This window comes from Macaca mulatta, chromosome 16 (genome assembly GCF_049350105.2).
Source record: "Macaca mulatta isolate MMU2019108-1 chromosome 16, T2T-MMU8v2.0, whole genome shotgun sequence".
NCBI lineage: Eukaryota > Metazoa > Chordata > Mammalia > Primates > Cercopithecidae > Macaca > Macaca mulatta.
Window position 1 is genome coordinate 54658137 of NC_133421.1, and position 21944 is coordinate 54680080.

Genomic DNA, 21944 nt, shown 5'->3' on the forward strand with positions numbered 1-21944 from the left:
ATCAGGGATTACAGCTGACTTTGCTACAAACCATGCCTGCCTCTGAAAATCCTTTTAGATACGGGGAGCCAATTGACTTAGGAGACGATAGCAACACTGTAAGGCCAACGAAGAGTGCTCACAATATATACAGAGATTAAATTAAAACCTCACAAATACAGCCTAAGGATACAGGCTTTCTGGACTCTGAGGCCACAGTAGCTGGTCTCCATTCCCACAGCAAGAATCTGTTATTTGTCCAACAAGTCCTCTCTGCAAAAGCACTCATGTCCTAATGGCCAAAGGCTCATTCCCAACCCATTCATGTCCTATTCCATGTGACTTGCACTTCCAGGCAGAGCCTATTTCCCTACCCCTCACACCTGGGCTGGTCTCCGACTTGCACTGGCCAACAGAATGTGGCAGAAATGACAGTGTTAGTTCTGATGCTGGGCCTGAAGAGGCTTTGCATGTTTCTGCCCCTTTTCTGTAGCACTTCTGTCATCACCATAAACATGCCCAGTCTAGTCTGCCGGAAAATGAAAGAACAGGCCAGCCTAGGTCAGCTTAAATCACCTGAACTCTAGATATGTGAGTCCAGCCAAGATCAGCAGAGCCACCTGACCAACCCATAGCAATTACAGATGAGTGAACAACAAGCCTTTGTTTGTGTACGGTGAGTTTTTGTGGTTGTCTGGTAAACATTCTCATGGCAATGGAGACTCACCGACAAGCTGAGTTATTGTGTAGGCAGAGAGTGTTTACACCCACATTAACATTATAGCAGGATTTAAATTTGTACAGGACAATGGTTAGACCTGAGTCAGACCTGGGTTTGAATGCTGATTCTGTCACCTGTATGTTATAAACTTGAGCCTTTGTAAATAAATGACCCCCCAAAATGCCCCTCTAAATCCTAATAAGATCTGTATTGGGGAAAGGGACTACTGTTGACTTTTTCCCCCTTCTTTTTTTAACCTACCTGAGTTTCAATTTCCTCATGTGCAAAAGGAGATTACTATGCCTGATTCTCAGGGGTATGTGAAAAATGAATTAGATAACATACACAAACAAAGTGCTTAGCACAATCTGTAGTACCTGGAAAGTGTGCAATAAATGATCTGCATATAAACATATATACAAAACACAGACAATAGATCACAGATACTTGAAAGTAAATCAAATAAACAGACTATTTCCCCTGTCTAAGCCAGCACTGTCTGTCCCCTGAACTACTGCAACTTTTAACCTTCTCCCTTTTCTATCTCCCATGTCCCCACAGTGGTACACAGCACCAGAAAATAACTCTAAACATGCAGACCCATGCAGGTCACATCCCCGTATCAAACCTTCCCAAGGCTTCCCATTGCCACATATGATCAGATCCACGGCTCTACCTTACTCATATACTTGGCCACACCGGCCTTCCTTCTGCTCCGTGTGTACCCTGAATGTGATTCTACCCAGGCCTTTGTATTTAGTTTCCTCTCTACCTAAAACATTCTTCCTCTGCTCTCTGCCTGCCTAGTCCTCTTGCATCATTTAGACATTAGCACGAATGCCAATTCCTCGAACCCTCTGACTTTCCTCTACCCCCGCTCGATATCCATTAAACCACCCTATTTGATTTTTTTTTTTACAATATTTATCTCCATCTCAAACGATCTTTTCTATTTGTTTGATGTTCCCTCCACTCCCATGTAAGCCCCACGGAACAGTGACCTGGCCTTAACTGCTGCTGCCCCAGATTCTAGATGGAACCTGCATGCAGGAGATAGCACAAGCTACCGAGCAACTGGACATAATGCCCCCCTCAGATACTAACAGGGACTTTTGGAAGGAACAGGGGCTAATTTTAATTCTTATTTTCAATATTTTGCAAATGGTCTATAATGAGTATCTTCACTTTCAAAATCAGAAATTAAAAATGTTATTTTTTTCACTTTGTGCATGTATGTTCCAGGAGTCTGTGTTAAATGCTACTGAGAGAAGGCTGGGCATGGTGGCTCATGCTTGTAATGTCAGCACTTTGGGAGGCCAAGGAAGGCAGATTGCTTGAGGCCAGGAGTTCAAGACCACCCTGGGTAACATGGTGAATCCCTGTCTCTACTAAACAATAATAATAATAATAATAATAACAACAAATAATTAGCTGGGCATGGTGACACACGCTTGTAATCCCAGCTACTTGGGAGGCTGAGGCAGGAGAATCACCTGAACCTGTGAGGCGGAGGCTACACTGAGCCGAGATTGTGCCACTGCACTCCATCCTGGGTGACAGAACCAGACTCCGTCTCAAGAAAAAAAAAAAAAAAAAAAAACCACTGAGAGGAGATCATTCAACCCCCTAGAAAGGAAGAAGAAACCAAAGAGAGGGAGGAAATGTGATGAGGGAAAAAAAAAAAAAACAGAGGAGGTAAAAGCATGTTGCTCTGCTGCAGGCTGTTTTACCAAATCGAGGAATATATTATGGTTGATAAACCAACCTAGCTGAGACCTAGAGGGTTCCCATCCAAAAGGCCACAGCAGCAGATGCCCTTCAATGCATCTACGACCTGAGGGCAGAAGTGTACTAGGAAAGGAAGAGAAAGAAAGAGAAATTAAGAAACCAAGGAAGAAATACAAGAATGACTCAAAGAAGAAATAAAGAAAGAATAAAGAAAGGTAATATGGAAGGTAAGAAAGGCATCAAAAGGGAGGGGGAGAAATAAAGAAGAAGAACAAAGAGAATGTCCCGGATCCCAGTAGCTGGGAACCTGTCATGGCTCTGACGTTTTTTAAATGTCCTGCACATTACACAGTTGATGTACTAATTTTAAGGTAAAAACAAATCATGCATACACACACACATACGCATACAAAACAAATCATGCATACACATACACATACGCATACACACACACACACACACACACACACACACACACACACTTCCTTTTTGCCTCATTCAGACAGCAAGTGCTCAGTAAGTTTTCAGTCCATGATTATAGAACAAATATACTGAAAGGTCCACTGTAAAGATCCTTTGATCTTAGTGGCTCTTATCCAGCAATTCTCTCCACATAGTAACAGGCTGTCAACAGAAATATGGGTAAAGCATGATGCTAAAAAGCCAGTTCAATCCATTATGTGTAAACATTAGGAAGAGAGTCTGTCTGTTACCATTTACTGAGCAGGCGAACACGACGACGTCCTGCAGGCTGGTAGACAGGCTTCCCTGGCCTACTGAATAATCAATATCAGTAATTTTTTTAAAAACAGGGTCCTGCTCTGTCTCCCAGGCTGCAGTGTAGTGGCGTGATCATAGTTCACTGCAACCTTGAACTCTTGGGCTCAAACAATGCTCCCACCTTGGCCTCCCACAGTGCTGGGATTACAAACATGAGCCACCTCTCTGGTAATATCAGTAATACAGATAGTAAGGTTCTTCACAGGTATTATTTCATTTAGTCCTCACAATAGCTATATGAAGGTAGAATGGTTCAGATACTCATTTTCCAGATGTGGAAATAAAGGAATAGAAAACAGAAAGTTTAAGACAAGCTCAGATATGCTAAATAATTTGCCCTTGCAAATGGAAAAACAGAGACTCACTTCCCCATCCTTCTCACTCTAAAACCCATGTTCTTTTTCATGCAAATGCCCCAGGAATGTAGCCAGGAAGCCTAACCATGCCCCAAGGAGAGCCAGGCACCTGGCCTTCCAGAATGAGAGTCCTGCATCAGGACCTGGGCCTCTGCAAGGAGGGCACTGTGTCCCACATTTTAAGGAGGAAAAAGTGGAGAGGCAGAGGGGTTGAAACCACCTGCTTAAAGTCACACAGCTAGAAAGCCAGGGGGAGGCCGGGTAGAGTACAGACTCCAGTGGGCTCAAACCATAGCCCATGCTCTTTCTGCTCCACTTCACTTCCTCCTCATGGGGGCAGAAGAGAAAAAAAGGGGAGACTGCAGTTTCCCTCCTCTCTAGCCCAACAGGTTCCTGGACAAGAGTTGGCAAACCCCAAAGAGGTAGGTATGGCTGTCTCTCATGGACAAGAGCCCAAGGAAGCTCCAGGCAGCCAGGCATCCTGCTTCCTTTCCCTCCCTTCTTCTTTTACCTCCCTCTCTCTCGTCCACTCCCTCATCCTCCTGAACGGCGAGCTGTGCCAAGAGCAAGATTGCATTTGACAAAGCAACTGCCGTCCCACAGGCCAGGGCTCCTGTCAATGCCACATCTCATGCACTGTATTTGTAAAGAGCTTCTGGATAGGCCAGAGAGTATGGCTCACTAGGAGAAGGGTAAGGACTCCCAGCAGACAGGGTGTCTGATGTATTCCGTCACATGAAGAAGAAGTTGGCTTCAAAGGTCACTTCTTGGGGGAGGTCTGTATTATATCTATGCCCTTAAACTATTAGTATGCAAATTAACGTTTGGTTTGGGCAAAGACGGACAGTTTGAACCCTGTTTCAATGCTCCCACTCTGGCCTGAGCCCCTTCCCTCGGGCCTGTCCTGCACGAGGTAGCTCAGTTCATCAGAAGTTGTAGATAAACAGATTTATCATGACTCTGACACTACATAGTTGTGTAAGGCCTGGGGCCAGTTACTCTGCCTCAGGGTCTGGTTCACTCATCTATCAAGTGGGAGAAATGATGCCCACCTCAGGGCGCTGGATGGGATGGACAGTATGTGGGAAGGCCCCTTGGTAGGTGGAGAGTCCACACTTCCCTCCTGTCACACTCCCCAGCTCCCATTTCCCTCTCACTGCAGCCCAAGCAAAGCCTGTGAGATGTCACCCAGTGTGATCCTGTGCCCAGGACAGCACATTGCCCTGCGATCATGCGTCAGTACTCAAAGTGGCCCTGACTAGACTCGTCAGTTTCTAACTTGGCAGGAGCTTAGGCTGGATTAACAAGGCCTCTCATTCCAGTGGTGTTTATCATCACGCTTCCTTGCTTATGATGTCAGCAAAACCTGCCTCCTTGAACCAACTGAGAGGTGAGACCAGTGGAACTCATAACCACAGCCTGTTAGAAGTCAGTTAAGTTGGCGTACAACAGACATGACAACTAGTGGCCAAGGCATGTGGCCCACGAGCCTTCTCGCCATTGCCCCCCATGATGGTATGACATAGCAACTTCCACCTCCTCTTCCCTGGGCCGGGAGCCTCTCCCCAGACATGTGGGGTCACCATGTGGCAGAAGGTGAGGCAGGAATGGCTCTGTGCCTTCTATCTTGGCCTCCTCCTACCTGATAGCTGTGCCAGCACCTTAGGGCAAGGAAATATCATAGGGTGACCAGAAATGAACCCATGGTACCAGAGACAAACATCCGCATGAGGTATATTTCAGGTCTGGGCCCACTGAAGTGGGTAGGGATGGTCACGAATGGGAAACGAGAGACAACAACCTCTCCCTTCCCACATTCATATTGAAACCATGCCCCAAAGACTTAAACCAGTGACTCAAGAATTAAATAGAAATTCTTGAGCTTACCGAATGGCAGATAAAAAGAAGAAGAAGAAAAAAAGAAGCTTGTGGAAACACTAAAACTCCCTCAACTTGAAAGATGGTAAAGCTGGCTAAAATTGGTTGGGACCAATATGGCCAACTGGAGTCTGTGCAGAACGAGCTTACTGACGTCACAGCCAGAATTTCCACCACACGTTTCACATTCACCCCCCTCGCTGAATTTGCACAAACCATCCATGAGGATGCAGAGAGAGATAACTGTGCATGCCCAAGGACTTTCCAGACCTCACCCTTCCTGCCACCAATCACCTGCTAATCCCAAAATCCATCCCCTAAGCCTTTTCTACTACAAATGCTGCCTGAAAGCCAGCAAGCACAGGGAGACAGATTTGAGTTGGATCCTGTCTTCTTACTGGTCGATATGAAATAAAAGCTTTTCTTTTCTTAAAAACCCAGTGCCATAGTACTGGCTTCTAGTGCCCTGGACAATGAGCTCTATCACCTGGTAACAATGCCATGCTTCTCACTCCATCCCAAAGTTACGGAACTATGGTGGGAGAAGGGTAGCTTTCTAATTTCCTCTGTACTTGTAGGGAATGGATGGTAGGTTAAGATCTGGAAAACGGGAGGTTAGGTCAGCTGGTCAGCTGCTGGCTAGCTCAAAATCTGCAGTGTTTTGTGCAACAGTTATCCCTTCTTGAGAGAGTAGCAGTCAGTCCCTCCTCCCAGGGCTGCCATGGTGATGGTCGGTGTGATGACCATTTCAAGCCACAGTGCAACTATACACACCAGAGGACAGGCAACAAGAGACAGCTGGAGGAGCCCCCAGTCCAATGCTCACCTCAGCCCCTTCTCATATCCCTGCTATGGTGTGCAGAGTGGCGATGCTGGTCAAGGCCACCAGCTTTCCTCAGAGGAGTCTGAGGGGAGGGGACTTCGGCTTTTGTCAATATTCTGCATCTGGTAGAACTAGCCCAATGACGTGCTGCCTACCTATAGCCTCATTCTGCCCTCCTAACAACTCTGTGAAGTAGGTAGGGCCAAATGGACCCATTTTAACTATGTAGAAATTGAGCCACTAAGCAATTTATCTCGGTCCCCCTAGGATGGGCTACCGAGGGGGCAGAGAAACAAGTTCTCCCATACCTGGAGTCTATTTTCAGAAACAGACTTTCCATTTTAAATGACAATATGCACCACTTGAATCAGCGCCACCTAGGTCCCTGGAGTCTCTTTAATTGTCTCACTTGGTGAAAATGTGCAGGCCTAGTTATTTGAAACCTGCAGTTTCCAAAGAGCTGCCATGGCTAGTTACTAAACTGACTATTCTCCTTTGGGCTACATTAAATTTTTTGTTTTGATTTAGAAGAGAGAGTGAAGCAGGAGATGAAATCAGCGACAATATTCGCTGATGTTCACTGAGAAACCATGTGAACTGCAAACAAATGACCCATATGCTTCCCAGGTGACACCCTCCCCTCCCCTCCAACCCCCTAAAACCAAGCTAAACAAAACAAAGGAAGAAAAACAAGGTTGTTCTAAAGTCTGCATTTCTGGATGAACATGAATAGGATTCAGGTGTGTCTGTGGTTCTGCAACTTCTCAAAGAGATCCACAGATTCTTTCCCACATGAGTCTGTAAGTTAAGCACTCAAAAGTAAACATGCCTTTCCAAAGCCTTCTTGCCTTGGCTCCTACCCAGTGTTCTCTGTAATCTCTTCTACTAAAGTTCACAGAGTCCTAAACTGATCTGTGGACTGCTGGTCATTGCCTCCAATCCCTCTGTTATTTCTAAATCAACATGTTTAAGCCAAACTCATCCACCAATCTCCTATAGACCATCAGCCTCTCCTGCAGGTCACCTCATGCCTGTGAACTATTTCCTCTGTTCTTCCAGGCTTTAAACTTTAACCACCCATTTCCCAGACAGGTTGGGAAAATGAGCCAAGGATTGGAATCCAAAGACCCCATCAATTATGGCAACCTTGAGATTAGTCCTCAGTTTGCCCACCTGTTAAATAATAGGATGAGACGTTTGGGATGATAGCAAAGGCTCCTTCCAGATCTAGCAATAAATTATTCTTGGAGTGCAGTGGAAGCTTTCCTTTGTTTTTCAGATCCCTGTCACAAGACAGGTGCAGTCATGAGGGACTTGGACAACTGCAAAATCTTCCTAACTGGTCTTTGCCACCTGCAATCCCATCTGCCAACACAGCCACTAGATTACTCTTCCTAGAGTATCTCCACCATGATCAAAGGAAGCCAATGGCTTCCCGTTGACTCCTACTCTGAAATCTTTGTCTGTTGGGGAGAGACCTCCACAGCCAGGCATATTGTTCCTATGTCGTGCTCTCTGCTCAAGCCACTGGTCTGCTTTGTTTCTAGACACTCTTGCTTCATATCTTCTCCACTTCTACTTGTCCTAACATCCATATCAAGGTCTAATTCAAGCCCTCTGACTCCTGACTATACCAGTGTTGGTGACAGTTCCTCCTAACTTCTTTCACAATGTCTATACTGAGAATTTCTTTTATCAGATCAAGTGACTCTATAATTTTTAATCAACAAGATTGAAAATCTTTCCAGGCAAATGACATGCCACTGCCTTACACAGAAAATGATAAACTATGTCTTTGTTGATTAAGACACTCATTTGCTGAAAACACTTTCACTGAGCATCTACTATGGGCCAGGCTTTGAGAATATATAAATAAAACCCAAACTTTAAAAGCATGCAGTCTGGAGGTGCAGACAGGTAAGTAAAAAGGTTATTATATTGCACAATAATATGTGCTATAAAAGGGCTTTGCCCAGGGAGTCACAGGTTGGAGTTCAAAGGTTGATCAGAAATCCCTATCTTTGGAGGGAGTGCAGGGACAACAGGAAGTGTCCTTCAGAGGGAGTTGCCATCCTGGCCAAGTCTTGAAATTGGCCAGACAAGTAAATGGGATAAAGGGTAACCAAGGCAGAAGGAACAAAATATGTGAAGGCACGAAGATATGAGAGAATTCACGGGCCAGTCGGGGAACTGAGAGTAGCTGGTGTAACTGGAGCTCGGGGGGGAAGAAGAGTGGTAAAGGCTGAGACAGACAGAGAAGGGTCTTAGATGATCAGGTTCTGTCTTCAAGGGAACGGGGAACTATCGATGCAATTAGAGCAAAGGACTCCCTTGTCTGGATGACTCGTTCCAGAAAGATTGTTGTGGCAACCTGGCAGAGCTTGGATTACAGGGGAACCCGGAATGGTGACAGCTCCCCTACATCAACAGCCGAGAACTAGGTGGATTCAAGAGTTATTAATGAGATGGGAGCAACATGAATTGTGGCCAACTGAACATGGGGAAAGAGAAGGAGAGAGCAAGATTCACTTTTAGGTTTCTGGCCTGGACACCTGGAAAGGAGGTGTTGACATTCACTGAAATAGGGAATATTGTGGAGTGAGCACATTTAAGGGAAAATAAAATGTCTCATTGCGGATCCATTGAGTTTCAGGTGCCCAGATGAAGAAGCCTAGAGCACATGGATCTCAGCTTCATATACCAATGTGGGCTATAGAAAAGCAATGTAAATTGGAGATGCAGATGTTATAATCTTGATATCTCCCCAGACAAGAATACAGAGCAAGAAAACCAAAGAAAAAGTCCTGGGGAACACTGACAGTTTAGGTACAGCTGGAAGAGGAGGACTCTGTAAAAGGTACTTAGGAAAAGTCACACAGGTAGGAGGTAAACCAGTTCCTGAACAGGCTAGTGAAATGGGACTGACCAGAGATGTTTCCCTAGTTACACTGTTGATCCCTCAAGAGCAATCACTGTGCCTCCTAATCAAGTGGCTGCATTATTATATTGGTTAAACAAGTGAGGAAGGCCAAGCACTCACACCTGTAGTCCCAGCACTTTGGGAGGCTAAGGAGGGATGATAAGCAAGATCTTATCTCTAAAACATATTTTTCAAAAATTAGCTGGGCCTGGTGGTGGCATGTGCCTGTAGTCCTAGCTACTTGGGAAACTGAGGCAGGAAGATTGCTTGAGCCCAGGAGTTCGAGGCTGCAGTGAGCTAGATGGTGCCACCGCACTCCAGCCTAGGCAACAGGACAAGACCCTGTCTCTTAACAAAGAAGAAGAAGAAAACAAAGCAAATGAGGAACAATATGACTAGGAGTTCAAAACCAGCCTGGGCAACACAGCAAAATCTCATCTCTAAAAAATATTTTTCAAAAAATTAGCGAGCCATGGTGGCACATGCTTGTAGTCCTGGCTACTTGGGAGGCTGAGGTGGGAGGATCGCTTGGGACCAGGAGTTCAAGGCTGCAGTGCGCTAGACGTGTGGCAGGCATGCTGAGGTGATGACATGCATCTTGGATGTTAGGTGTCTGCCTTCTATTCTCCTTGGGAACATTTTGTTAGAAGTGTTTGTAAGAGCACCTTGGTATGTTAAGAACCACGGCTAACATAGGTGCTTCCTTTTGCTGTCTATTGCATCTAGTGTCTGAAGTTCCTGCATCAACTTTCATTATTTTTAGATTTCATGTCTGGAGAATGTATGTTTTGGGGGGCATGGGTTACGGAAGTAGGAAGGATAGCAGGCGAAATAGCCTCAACAGTCTACGATTGGCACCACAGGCTGTCTTCCTATTAGTTAATGATCATTCTGAGAGGTTACTAAGTAAGTGTTACTAAGCAATAAGAGTTGCCTGAAAGTGTATGCTAAAGAATATGGATTATTGGGCACAAATCAGCTAATTCCACAGAGTCATCTGGTACCTAAATGAAATGGACTTTATGCCTCTGGCATCTCATTTGGGGTACGGTGAGCAATCACCTAATACCGTCAGCCTTTGCAGTTCTTGCTGGGCACTTCAGCGTCTGCTTCATGTAAGTATTCACTGCACAAGTCCTGTTATTGACCAACTGATATATACCTTTGTGATGAGGTATTCTGGGAAGAACTAGATTAGAAGGAGTTGACAGTTTGATCTTCAGTCACGCAGGCAGAGGGAAAGAAAAGACCACAGAGCAGCCTATATAGTTTACAGCTATCTATAATCTGAATTAACATTCATTGAGCATGCATCTGATTTTTACATTCAGATGCAAGCCAAGACTTGGAAAAAGGCATACACTCAGGTTTTCTCATATAAATTCAAGTCCCACATAGGAGAAAAATGGCCGAACAGCCACTGATTTACACACGTAATAAAAACGGGGTTTATTAAACCTACTTCTTTCCACCTCCATGTTGGAGGGAGAAGTAGGTAAATTTTCACACATATTTATAGGCCTGCAGTAATTCAGCCTTGCTTTATAGTCATACAGCTCCCTAACATACACTAGAATAATATTCTAGACCAGACAATTTCTTAGAAATATGTTGTTTCGGAAAAACTGAAATTTTCCAGCTTGCACTAAGATTAGCCAAGCTAAACCCATCTGTCTCCTGCTTAATGTAGTCTATGGAGAAAACTTCATGGGACAAAAATCTGCCTTTATATTTCACAGGCATAAGGTAAAATTTGTGTGCCTCTTGGGTAAACAGACCATAGATATGAAGTCATCATCAAAAGATCAGATTCTGAGTTCCATGCGTTTTCTTTCAGCTTCTCAACCCCGAGCCCACCAGGACCTATGTAAGAAGGAAATTCCACCGTGATCTGCAACCTTTGGGTAGACCAAGAATATTCCAACATCTCTGAAGTCCTTTGTCATTCGAGTATGTTGACAAACTCCCATCCCAAGCAGTATGTAGTTCCCCACATAAACCCCCTTAACAGGGGACCTAATCTGACCTCATCATGGGAGTCAGTTGGTTGATAAGGAGATCACCCGTGAAGATATGCCAGGCAAATGCTGGGTGGGAGTAGACAGGACTCAGTTTCTTCAAACAGGAAAAGAAAGAAGTGCTGGCCAGGCACAGTGGGTCATGCCTGTAATCCCAGCACTCTGGGAGGCCAAGGCGCGCAGATCACCTGAGGTCAGGAGTTCGAGACCAGCCCAACCAACATGGCAAAACCCCGTCTCTCCTAAAAACACAAAGAGTAGCCGGGCATGGTGGGGGGCACCTGTAATCTCAACTACTTGGGAGGCTGAGACAGGAGAATCACTTGAACCCGGGAGGCGGAGGTTGCAGTGAGCCGAGATTGCGCCATTGCACTCCAGCTTGGGTGACAGAGTGAGACTCCATATCAAAAAAAAAAAAAAAAAAAAAAGAAAGAAATGCTGTTAGATGAAGACACACGGTCTTCAGGTTGGTAGGAGTGTAAGGGGTGAGAGTAGGTGCCTCTCACCCCTTAGAGCTGCTCAGGGGACAGAGGAACACAGCAGAGGGTGACAAGTCATGACCTCAAAGGAAAGGATCAAATAAATGAGGGCTGGGAAATTTTTTTCAGGCAGGCAGTAAAGAAGAGCAATAACCAAAGTAGTGTCCTAAGATGGATAATTCTTAGAACAGGTTTTCTGAAGAAGAGATGTCCATTTTCTTTCAATCTATTGAGGTTACCTAAGCAAGGGAAAAGAGACACTTCCAGTTCCCAAAGCTATGTGATAACCTGGGGACATTTCAAACTGAAATAAGAGAAAGACTTTCAGTATCTACAAACTCTACCTACTGCTAATGAAATCTGAGGCCACACCAAAAGCAATTAGATAATTCTTCCTTGAAAGCCTATAAAAAGAAAAAATGGTTTATGAACACATAACTATAGAATAACAAGAAAAGGATCAGACAGAACCTAGGTGGTACCTCTCTGGCTCTTGTTGCTTTAATCATACATTATCTTAATAAAGATGGATTAATGTTTACATTTGTCAAAATAAAGAACTCCAGTTTAACAGAAATTTCAGAGGAAGTGGGTCATTCAGTTTCTCCCAATTAACCACATTAAAGGAGATCTTGCAGTTTGGATCCGAAAGGACATGACCCAGGCATCATCAGGAGGAACCGCGTCTCCTAATTTTACACCCTCTATCTAAGACCATAGATGAGAACATATATATAAGTTCTCAACCTCGGTTACAGATCAGCCTCACCTGTCGAGCTCTGTAAAAGTACAGATACTCAGCTCCCCTCCCACCTCACCCAGAAGATCTGAAAATGGGGCCTGGGCTCTGTAAAAAAAAAATTTTTTTTTGAATGAAAGAGGAAACAGCTTTCTCACACACTTTTAGTGGGAGTGTGAACTAGTTCAATTCTTTTGGAGCCTACACACTTTGATCCAGCAATTCCACATCTAGGAATGAAAACTTTAGATATACCACAGAAGTGTACGAAGACTGGAATCCAAGGATGAAAACAATCTAAATCCCTAGAGGCATTGTTAAGTAAATTATGGCATATCTAGACCATAGGCTCTATGCAGCCAGCAGATTTATATGAATTAATATGGAAAAATCTCCAAAAAATATCAAATGAAAAAGGCAAGATGCACAACACTATGTATTGTATGCATATACATATATTTCCATATTCCCATACACACAATATACACCCACCCACCCACATATATGTATATTAATGCTTATAAACACAAAGGGAACGTCTGGAAGAGTATGCAGAAACTGTGGACAGTTAAATCTGGAAATGGAATATGGGAACTCAAGGTACACTTTGTACAGTCTTATTTTACAACAATCGTATATTACTTTTGTAATAAAATGTCCAATTTCTTTAAAAGAAATCACTGGTTATTATCATGTGAGGCCAAGATTGAGAACCACTGGTCCAGAGGAAAACAGTCCCTGTGGATGTTAAGGAGCTTGCAAACCCTACCTTGTAAGGAAACCAACCACCCACACCTCAGGAATATTTGCACCATGTCATACCCATGACTCACCAGAAGGTGGTGCTCCAGAGGCAACCACTCAGGCCTCCAACCAAAACCTGTCCAACCAATTTTGCATTAACCTGTCTTTTTGCTACTCTAAGGACTATTTATGCCCCAAAGCATTCTACACTACTGCTTCTATAAAGGGCATTTTAGAAACACAGATGTCATATGCATTTTTCCCCCATAAAAATCTACCAGTTAGTCAAAACATTCTAATATAACTCTAGGAAACGTTGACCTGAAAGGAGCTGACACTGCTTGCTCTGGCCTCCCCCTCCTCCTCCACACTATTTCCCTGTTGTCTTTTCTCTGATTTACTCATCTTCTTATCTTATTCCAGGGTCAGTTCCACAAAGGCAGGCAGCCATCAGCTATGTGAGGCATTTGTCCTTTTGAATTTGTTCATACCTTTGGCGTAGAACAGGTGGTACGGGACATAGGGCAACCCAGGGCAAGTACCACGAGTTTGCCTCCCCTCCCACTAACACTCATGTTCTGGAAGTGGGTGTGTTGCCACAGCAACTGTCAAATCCCATCCATTACACCGCCTCTAACCTCCCAACGTCTTCTTTAAACACGTTTGAGACGTGTAGTTCTGTTGCCCTGGCAGTGCACAGCCGCAGGTCCCTTGCCAGGTGGCAAAGTTCTCCTTATCTGGGCAGGAGGGATTTAGCCCCGCTGAGTATTAGCCATCATATACATACATTTTAAATTTTCTCTTTTTTCCCCCTCTCATTATATCTCAAATCCATGTCCCGTAACATTCTGACCTGATCATTTCCTGTGAATTACTGGTGCATATTTAATGAAAATTCATTCTTAATATCAGCCAAGAAAAACTCAACAAGTCACTTATATTGTATCCTTTCTTTCCATGAATATAATTTTTGCTCATTCTTCAAGACACAATTCAAGGATCATCTCCGATCTTCCCTCCTCACTCTATTCAGAGCTGGCCATTCTTGCCTTCCTGATTCTACCTCATATATAATCTGATGCCATCTACCACACCCCATTCACAATTAATTATATCTCTTTGCCATTTATAAGCTTCTCAAGTTTAAAGGATGACATCTTCCTTATCTCTGAATTACCAGCACCTTGCCAGGCCCTCAGTAAATGATTAAAAATAATCATAAATAATGATGAATAAATGCACTCCAAAAAAAAAATCCATGGGCTTGTGGTTTTCCATAAATTTTTATTATGCTATTAAATCACTGAATAACAGATGACAGCTGTGTATCTGACTTGACAGCAAGACCTAAAAAACATACACACAAATGCTTTTTAAAAGGGAGAATACAGAAAGGTCCATTTCCTGAGACTTTAGAGCCATCCTCTTTCTTGTTCTTGTTTTTCAGATCCAGGAAGTGCATGGAAAGGGAGCCTTCTCCATATGGAGAGAAGCAGTGAAGTCCTGAAGAAGGAAGCCGTAATATTCCTTGAGTACTCACAAGGCGGCCTGACATCTGGTCCACACTTGGGGAAAAGAGGCCACATCCCCACATGGAGATCTATTTTTGCATTCTGAGCTGCTGATGCTTTGCTCGTACAACTTGCCTTACACACAGAAAGGGGAAGGAAACTAATATTTACCAAGTGCCAGCTACATGCCCTGTGCTGCTTCACGTGCGTATCTCTCCCCCTATATTGTGTATCTTCAGAGAGCTCACCAGGTATGTCTCTGAAAAGCACATGGAAGTGAACACTGAATACTTCCAACTTTCTCCACTCACCCGGCTGATGGCCACATGCACAGCTGATGCCCAACACATCCATATATTCATGTATACTTCTTTATAAGGACTTCTCACCATGGTCGAAGGAGAAAATCTATTCGTGAAAGACAGATTCTCTTGACCATATGCGTCTCCCTGTTGCACTGGGGCAGATCAGCTTAATGTGGGCACAAGGAGAATGAAGCTTTGACTTATATGGACTGTGCTGTGGGTTTAGAACCAGCACCCTCAGGGACACAGCCAGACTCAGTGTTTCCAATCCTCCTCTACTAGGCTGTCCCTAAATCTTCCTGGGCTGCTGTGTTTATCACTTCATGGTGCTTCTTTTTTAAGATCATATCAGAAGGAACTGTAGCTTAGAAAGTCATCCCTCATGACTTAAAAGTAAAACCTGCATTAAAAACTACCCTCTCTGTGTCCTTTAAAGTTAAATTCCCTAGGAATTGGCTGAGGAGACCTCAGGGCCTCCCCAGAGGTGCATACGTTGCTCCTTTCCTCTTCACTCCCTCCACGTCTAGGTCCCTGGTACATATCTGCCACCGCATTGTGCCATCCACACAGGTGTTCTGATGGTTTTAGACATTCTACTACCTTGCACAAGGCAAAGTCTTCTACTGAGAAGTAGACCATTGAATTGGGGCTCCATGAACGGGCTCTGGTGCCAGACTGCAGCTTCATGTTCCAGCCCTGCCACCTATTAATTGCCCCCAGCACCATTTTGCTCACTTTCTCTGGGCCTCAGTTTTCTCATCTGTAAAATGACAATAATAATATTATACCTACCGAGTACTAACAGTCGTTCCCAGAGATTGAGTTTTAATGATATAATACATATAAACCACTCAGCCCAGTGCCCAGACTATAAGCAGCACTAAAGAAGGGTTAGCTATTATTACACTATTCTTTTTCTACCCATTCATTTGATAGGAGCTCTGTAGTCTCAGGATTTCACCAGCCAGGAGATAGAGGGGGAAGCTCTGCCTTCTCTCCTCAGAGCACAATGGCAATCGGCCGCTGCCCTGTCCAGCTGCCACATGTAATGGTCATTCCACCGGCATCCCCTATAACTCCTCAGGCACACACAGCACCTCAAATCTTAATACATAATAAATGTACATATAAATATAGTATATGTGATCTTTTGATACATGCGTATAATGTGTAATGATCAAATCAGGGTAACTGGGATCATTGATCATTTCTTTGTGATGGGACCATTTCAAATCTTCCATTATTTTGAAATATACAATAAATCCTTGTTAACCATAGTCACCCTACTATTAGTAGGGTGCGTATCTGTGTGTACAAATAAGTTCGAGATACAAATCTGTGTTTTAGTACCTCTTAACTAACCTCTCTAAATCCCACCTCCCAGCCCCCGCTAACCTTCCCAGCCTTCCTACCTCCACGAGATCAACCTTTTTAGCTCCACATTTGAATAAGAACATACAATAGTTGTCTTCCTGTGAATGGCTTATTTCACTTAACATAAATGACCTCCAATTCCATCTATGTTGCTGCAAGTGACAGAATTTCATTCTTTTTTTTATGGTGGAATAGTATTCCATTGTGTATGTATGCCATATTTTCTTTGTCCATTCACCCACTGATGGACACTTAGGTTGATTCCATTCCTCGGCTACCATGAATAGTGCTGCAATAAACATGGGAATGCTGGTATCTCTTTGATATACTGATTTCCATTCCTTTGGATATAAAGGCGTACCTCAGAGATATTGCAGGACCAGTTCTAGACCACTGCAATAAAGCTAAGAATCCAATAAAGCAAGTCACATGAATTTTTTTGGTTTCCCAGTGGATGTAAGTTATGTTTATGTTATATTGTAATCTATCAAGTGTGCAATACCATTGTAACTAAAAACAATGTACATGCCTTAAGAACACTTTATTGCTAAACAATGGTAATGATCCCCTGAGCCTTTAGTGAGCCATTTTTACTGGTGATGGGCCTTGCCTTAATGTTGATGGCTACTAATTGATCAGGGTAGTGTTTGCTGAAGGTTGGGGTGGTTGTGGCAGTTTCTTAAAATAAGACAATAATGAAGTTTGCCCCATCAATTGACTCTTCCTTTCAGGAAACATTTTTCTGTAGCACACAGTGCTATTTGATAGCATTTTACTCACAGTAGAACTGATTTCAAAATTGGAGTCAATCCTCTCAAACCCTGCCACTGCTATACCAACTAAGTTTATGTAATATTCTAAATTCTTTGCTGGCATTTCAACAATGTTCACAGCATCATCACTAGGAGTAGATTCCATCTCAGGAAAGCACTTCCTTTGTTCATCTGCAAGAAACAATCCCTCATCCATTCAAGTTTTATCATGAGATTGCAGCAATTCAGTCGCATCTTCAAGTTCTACTTCTAATTCTAGGTCTCTCGCTATTTCCGCCACATCTAAAGTTATTTCCTCCACTGAAATCTTGAAGTCCTCCAAGTCATCTACCATAAGGGTTGCAATCAACTTCTACTAACTCAATTAATGTTGGAGTTAGTTAATGTCCCTTCCCAAGAACCATGAATGTTTTTAATGGCATCTAGAGTGGTGAATCCTTTCAGAAGGCTTTTGATTTACTTTGCCTAGATCTATCAAAGGAATCACTATCAATGGCAGCTATAGTCTTATAAAGTAAATTTCTTAAGTAATGAGATTTGACAGTCAAAATTATTCCTTGATCCATAGGCTGAAGAATAAATGTGTTAGCTGGCATGAAAATAACATTAATCTTCTTGTACATCTCCATCAGAGTTTTTGGATAACCAAGTAAACTGCCAATGAGCGGTAATATTTTGAAAGAGCTTTTTTTTTTCTTTTTTTTCTGAGCAGTAGGTCTTAACAGTGGGCTCAAAATATTCAGTAAACCATGCTGTAAACAGATGTGCTCTTATCCAGGCTTTGCTATTCCATTTATAGAGCACAGGAAGAGTAGATTTAGTATAATTCTCAAAGACCCTAGGATTTTTGGAATGGTGAATGAGCACTGGCTTCAATTTAAAGTCACCCACTACATTGCCCACTAACAAAAGTCAGCCTGTCCTTTGATGCCAGGTGTGGATTTCTCTCTAGCTATGTTTTACATGGTGTCTTCTTTCAATACAAGGCTGTTTAGTCTATACTGAAACTCTGTTGTTTAGTACAGTCACCTTCATCAATGAGCTGAGCTAGATCTTTTGGATAATTTGCTGCAGTGTCTACACCATCTCTTGCTGCTTTGCCTTGTGCTTTTTTGTTATGGAGATGGCTTCTTTCCTTAAACCTCATGAACCAACCTCTGCTAGCTTCAGAATTTTCTTCTACAGCTTCCTTACCTCTCTCAGCCTTCATAGAATTGAAGAGAGTTAGGCCCTTGCTCTGGATTAGGCTTTGGCTTAAGGGAATGTTGTGGATGGTTTAATCTTCTATCCAGGACACTCAAACTTTCTTTATAACAGCAATACGGCTGTTTCACTACTTTCTAATCATTTGTGTGTTCACTGGGGTAGTGCTTTGAATTTCCTTCAAGAACTTTTCCTTTGCATTCACAACATAGCTAACTGTTTGGCTCAAGAAGCCTAGCTTTTGGCCTGTCTTGGCTTTTGACCTACCTTCCAAATTAAGCTTACTCATTTCTAGCTTTTGACTTAAAGTCAGAGACCTGCAACTCTTCTGTTCACTTGAGTGCTTAGAGGCCATTGTAGGGTTATTAACTGGCCTACTTTCATCCTTAGTGTTGTGTCTCAGGGAACAGGAATCCCAAGGAGAGGGAGAGAAATGGGGGAACGGCCAGTTGGTGAAGCAGCCAGAAGAACATACGTAACATGTATTAAGTTCACCATCTTATATGGGTGTGGCTCACGGTGCCCCCAAACAATAACAATAGTAACATCAAAGATCACTAACCACAGATCACCATAACAAATGTAATAATAATGGAAAACTTGAAATATTGCTAGAACCACCACAATATGACAGAGACATCAAGTGAACACATGCTGTTGGAAAAATGGTGCCAACAGGCTTGTGCAATGCAGGGTTACCACAAACCTTCCATTTTTAATAAACACACTATCGGCAAAGTGCAATACAGTGAAGTCCAATAAAATGAAGTACGGCTGTATACCCAGCAGTGGCACTGCCGGGTCATATGGTAGATCTATTTCTAGTTTTCTGAGGAACCTCCACACTGTTTTCCATAGAGTACAGCACTTTAATTCTTGAGGCTGCACCAAGGCCTTCTGTTAATGTTGGTTGTGCTTATTTGTCTGGTTTTCTTTTTCAGCACTGAGGAAGAAAGATCATTTTGAGGCAGGTTCTCCTTGGGTTGTCAAGAGAGACTCCTTTCACATTCCAAAGCAAAATATCTTGGAATTCTGTACCAGTGAGCCCCCTGCTCTCCAACAAAGAATAACCAAAGGGAATGCAGAATTCTAATGAATGAGGCTGGCCTTTTTTTTTTTCCTAACTAGGCTCAAAACAGGCTTATTTATTAATACAATGAATGCAAAGTGCTAGGAAAGATTAAGAGCTGAGCAAACAGACTTAGAATTAACTCAATCAGGCCTTATGAACGAAATGCATTTCTCTTTATAAAAAGTTCCCTGAGACCCCCAAGTGAATCTGCAATATCTAGAATCACATATGAATATATAGGTAAATTTATATATGAATATATGGCAACTATACTGAATTGTTAATTCTGGGTGATAAGAATAAGGATGTTTGCCACATTTTAAAAAAATTGTTCTATATTTTAAGTCATTCTCAAAGTAATTTTTCAAATGCCTCGTCATATGAATAACTTTATGCACTATTTTATGCAGAGAACTTTGCTATCTCATCTTGGCAAAAGGGGTGTTATTTTCCCCAGCATATTAGTAAACTGAGGCACACTAAACTGAACAGAAGCAGCAAATGTGAGGAGGCTCAGGCAACTCTGGATATTGCCAGAGGCTCACACTGTATTTCCTGCTGTGGGCACACAGGGTCTGGGGTACACAGAATGAATTCTGTGCAGGGATATTGAGGGCACTGCAAGTCCAGGGATCACTCTGTTCTAACTCTTGAGTCAGTGAACCAGAAGGGCAGCTTCCTGCCAGCTGCACATACCTCTGTGGTGGGGTCAACTACTCATGGCCTGGTGCTTGGAAGCCTTTAGCAAGGCCAAGTCTGTTTTAGCGCCACTTATCACTGGCTGGCATAGGGAGACATGCCATTCTGTAAACCAATCAAATCCTGTGCTCAAAGAAGCTATACCCTGACATACTACATGGAGAGGAGGGGCATTCTCCTGCATCTATCAACCAAAGAAACATAAGTTGATGTTTTTTCAAAATATTTATATCCATCTGCATCCTCCCTTCCCCACACCCAACATGGAGCTTCTCTACTTACCCAGTTAAAAATCCCAATTAAGAACCTGTGGGATGAGTTTTAAGAACTCTTACAGGTGATCTGGGAACATGCAGGCTGGAGCTGCTGACTTCCAATCATGTCTCTGTGATTAAAGGGTGGAAAATTGGGGGGTCAATATCCACTTTTATTTGTAAGCATCTAAATCCTCTTCTCTGAAAACACTCTTCATTCTTGAATCTTTTTTTTTTAATTTAAATTTATTTATTTATTTATTTTTTTGAGACAGGGTGTGGCTCTGCTGCCCAGGCTGGAGTGCAGTGGTGCAATCTCAGCTCACTGCAACCTCTGCCTCCTGGGCTCAAGCAATCCTCCCACCTCAGCCTCCCTAGTAGTTGGGACTACAGGTGAGCACACCACACCTGGCTAATTTTTTTCTATTTTTGGTAGAGATGGGGTTTCATTACATTGCTCAGGCTGGTCTCAAACTCCTGAGCTCAAGCGATCCACCTGCCTTGGCCTCCCAAAGTGTTGGGATTACAGGTGTGAGCCATGGCATCTGGCCTTGAATGTTTACCAATCAGAAAACAGTGAAACTGGCCAGGTGTGGTATGTTTACCGATCAGAAAACAGTGAAACTGGATGGGTGCGGTTTGTTTACCAATCAGAAAACAGTAAAACTGGCCGGGCACGGCGGCTCATACCTGCAATCCCAGCACTTTGGGAGGCCAAGGAGGGCGGATCACTTGAGGTCAGGAGTTCGAGACCGGCCTAGCCACCATGGTGAAACCCCCTCTCTTCTAAAAATACAAAAATTAGATGGGCACTGTGGTGCATGTCTGTAATCCCAACTACTCGGGAGGCTGAGGCAGGAGAATCCCTTGAGCCCAGGAGGCAGAGGTTGCCGTGAGCTGAGATTGCGTCACTGCACTCCAGCCTGGGTGACAGAGTAAGATTCCATCTCAGAAAAAAAAAAAAAAAGAAAAGAAAAGAAAAGAAAATAGTGAAATCTTCATGAGAAAAACAGCTCACTGAAGTATTATGAGGAGCCTATCAGCAGGGGTGTATCTGCACTTCGCCTCCTCCAAGACCATCCTGAGTCATGTCTGGCCCACAGGCGTGCATCATGCTATCATGACCCTTTGCAAAGACCCACCATGTTGAACAAAATTCTGCCAACATACGCACTCATTTCAAACCACTTCCAATGAAATTAGTGTATCCGTTACTTCATTCATTCAACAAATGTTTCCTGTATATCACCTCTGGGACAAAGCAGCTGCCTAGGTGCCGGAGATAAAAGCCAGTCCCCACCTCTGGGAAACTTGCAAGTCAACTACAGGGAGTCCACAGGGACCTACCAAGGTATCTAGAGTGCTTTGGGAGTTGGGAAGATGGACTTCAAAAAACCTTCACCTGTTTTATGCAAAATGAGAAAATCTTGCAGGATTAAAGTATTTACACTGGTATGAGGATAGGCCAAACACAGGTCCAACAACTTAAATTACTGATTCTCAAAGTAGTCCAGACACAGTCCTTTCTGAATAACAATTGTCCTGCTGTTAGAATGCACCACGGAAATGCACGGTGCATTGTTTCAAT

At 43.3% G+C, this 21944-nt stretch overlaps 1 protein-coding gene across 5 annotated transcripts in view; it reads right to left on the reverse strand.

Moving 5' to 3' along the window:
• Nucleotides 1-21944, reverse strand: part of HLF (HLF transcription factor, PAR bZIP family member) — a 59687-nt gene that overhangs the window by 15315 nt on the left and 22428 nt on the right.